This window comes from Trachymyrmex cornetzi, unplaced genomic scaffold (genome assembly GCF_001594075.2).
Source record: "Trachymyrmex cornetzi isolate Tcor2-1 unplaced genomic scaffold, Tcor1.1 scaffold509, whole genome shotgun sequence".
Lineage (NCBI taxonomy): Eukaryota > Metazoa > Arthropoda > Insecta > Hymenoptera > Formicidae > Trachymyrmex > Trachymyrmex cornetzi.
Window position 1 is genome coordinate 621888 of NW_017299817.1, and position 3487 is coordinate 625374.

The window sequence follows — 3487 nt, forward strand, 5'->3', positions numbered from 1 at the left end:
ATCATGACCCTGAGTAATCTCCAGGTTTTAGCCGCCGCTCGTTATTCCTTAAAAAGTTACGACTTTCACTCTCCTCTCTCCCTGCAAAGAGGCGCAAGACTCTCACCCTGACTCTCACCCTGACTCTCACCCTGACTCTCACCCCTCCTCTCCCCTGCTTTAGGGACTCATTTCTCTCACTCCCCCTCCCCACTACTTCAGGGGCTCACGACTCTCACCTTCGACTCTTACCCCTCTTCCCCCCTGCTTCGGGGGCACACCTCTCACCATCGACTCCCACCCTTCCTCAGAGTCGGAGGTGAGAGTCGGGCGCCCCTGAAGCAGGGGGGAAGAGGGGTAAGAGTCGAAGGTGAGTTATGCGCATATACATATATGTATATATGCATATATGTACCATATATATTTCAAAAATATATATTATCTTGCCAAATTCTTATTTAAAAGAATATATAATTTTGACGAAAGAATTGATATCTTTTTTTAAATTATGAATATGATGTATCCATTAGATGCTTTAAATATTGAATAAAACTGTATTGAAATAAGACGCTATTTTTGAAACTTTGATTATTAATAACTTTTTCACGGAGGGCGAGCGACGGCTAAAACCTGTTGGAGATTACTCAGAGTCATGATCTTGACAACATATGTCAAGGTCAAGGTCATTGGAGGAGGGTCCTCCTAATCGGTACTTTTACCAATTTTAAAAGTTTTTTATATATTCATATTAACGGACAAATTTTACGTGACAAAGCATGTAATTTTACGTGTTCATTATTATTTTTTTGTATCACACTATTAAATTTTATAGGGTCAAATTAACTTAATGTGAGTCGCCACTGCTCCTACTCAATAATATCGATAGTTAAAAATAACGATTTAATAGGAGCAGTGGCGACTCACATTAAGTTAATTTGACCCTATAAAATTTAACAGTGATAGATCTAATTATCTAGATTTTACAGTAAAATTTATAAATAAGTTTCAGATATATATTCTGTTGTGTATTTTCATTGCTTGTCGGAGAGTTGATAAAATTCATTTTTTAAATTATAAATGCAATTGTGTTTAAATATAGACATGATAACTATAAACGTTGTCAAATGTTTCAACGGATCGTGGAAAAGCATTCCCCGAAATAAGTATGATAATCAATGACATATTATTGTAAATATATAATTATTTAATCGTATTATGAAAAATATCAATCTTAATCTTATATATTTTATCTGTAGACTATAAGTAGATAGTAATGCATGACTAGAACATTAATTTTATTTTTATGTAATATAGTCACATAAAAACATTTTATCAGTCAAAAAGAAAGTTTGAATTACAGATTGTCAAGAAATATCATGTACGTTAACAAAACTGACAAATCAATATCATCGATAGATCCTAAGAAAGTTGAACATTTCTCAATTATGAAAAACTTATGGTGGAACGAGAACGGCCCAGTAACTGCCCTCCATTCATATAATCCTTTCAGAATACAGTTTGTGAAAGATGGATTGGTAAACGCTGGAATCAAAATACAGAATTCAAATTTTCCTTTGAAAGGAATCAAGATTGTAGATGTTGGCTGTGGTGGAGGTATAATGGCCGAGGGTTTAACTAGAGCAGGAGCTCAAGTAACTGGAATAGACGTATCGGCAGAATTAATAAGTGTTGCTAAAGAGCATTTAAAATTAGATCCCAACATATCAGAAAGAGTGAATTACATTCACACAACCGTGGAAGATTTTGCTCATAAGAAGAGCGAAAACAGCAGATATGATGCTGTCGTATCTTCTGAAGTTTTGGAGCATGTATCTGACCCACAATTATTTTTAAAGGTACAATATTGTAATAAAAAAATAGAAGATTTATTAATACTATTAGATTGATAAATATTACATAAAAATCAAATATTTTTCAAATATTGTCTACAGAAATGTGTGAAAATTATGAAACCTGGAAAATCAATTTTCATAACTACAATAAACAAAACTCTAACATCTTGGCTATCTACTATTGTAATTACCGAATAAATAATTATGAAATGTGTACCTTACGGTACTTTGAAATGGAATAAATTTATTACTCCTCATAAAGTTCAACATATGTTAAAGAGCTGTAAGTTTTATTCATGTTTGTTAAGCTAGCATTCCCCCCCATAAAAAAATTAAAATAACACTTATGCCATAATTAAGTGCTTTTTATGTGCTTATTACATATATGCTCTAATATATGCCAATTTTTGTGCTGGAAATGTTTAGCAGAAAATCGCGATTGAATGTGAGGGTGCTAGCTTAACGTTAAGTTAGCACCTCCTTCATTAAATTACATACAAAATGAAAAAATTAATACAGCAAAATTATATGCTTTTTATGTGCTTTTAACATAACAAATCAAAATTAATGTAATCGTAACGGTTTAAAAGATATACGGTAATAAAACTTGATACATATGACATCGATACCAGAGTATAGTACCAGTTACAATATAGATAGCGAATTGGTTTTAGGCTTAAAATATTCTTTTATTTATGTGCACGGGATTTTGGTGCTCATTCCCTTTGAAACTGGAAAATCACCCCCAAAGTGATCACTCATCCTCTATCCACTTTCCTTGGTACGAGCGTCAAAATTTCGTTGTGCATATTTCGAGAACAAATAAATGAAGGAACAATTTAAGCCTACAACCAATTCGCTATCTTCATTTTAACTGGCACTTTACTCTTGTAGAGAGGCGGTGGGTGGTCACTTCGGGAGTGATTTTCTCGTGGATGATCTTGTCGTGGATATTTTGAAAGCGCAAAAGTGAAGGAACAATTTGAGCAATCAATTCGCCATCTGTAACTGGTACTCTCCTCTGTACTGGTACTTTACTCTTGTACCGGTGTTATTTACATATCAAACTTTATTGCTGTATATCTTTAAACCATTACAGTTACATTAATTTTGATCTGTTATGTTGAAAGCACATAAAAAGTATATAATTTTGCTGTACTAATTTTTTTATTTTGTATGTAATTTAATTTAATTTATATGAAGGAGGTGCTAACTTTTAATGTTAAACTAGCACGGCCCCCATATTCATTCACAATTTTCTGTTAATCTGTTTGAGCACTAAAATTGGCAATAGAGCACATAATTGGCACATAATAAGCACTTAATTCTGGCATAAGTGCTATTTTGGTTTTTTGTGAGGTGGGGAGTGCTAGCTTAACAGATATGTTTTATTCCTATTAAATCTAAGAAAAAAATATTTAAAGAAAATATTTTATTATGTGTGTGTAAAAATCATATCTATATAATATTATGTATTAGATAACACGTTCGCAATTATCCATGTAAGTGTTTCTTAATCCTTTTCTTTTGCAGATGATTGCGAAACGAGATCGATTAGTGGTATGAAATTTAATCCATTAACAAGACAATGGTCTCAATCGTCTAGTGTATCTACTTTATATATGCTTCATGCGATCAAACAAAAATGAAGTTAG

The 3487-nt window shown here is 32.7% G+C and overlaps 1 pseudogene; it reads left to right on the forward strand.

The window, feature by feature from the left end:
• Positions 1-996: 996 nt before the first annotated feature.
• LOC108765669 (ubiquinone biosynthesis O-methyltransferase-like) lies at positions 997-3487 on the forward strand (annotated as a pseudogene).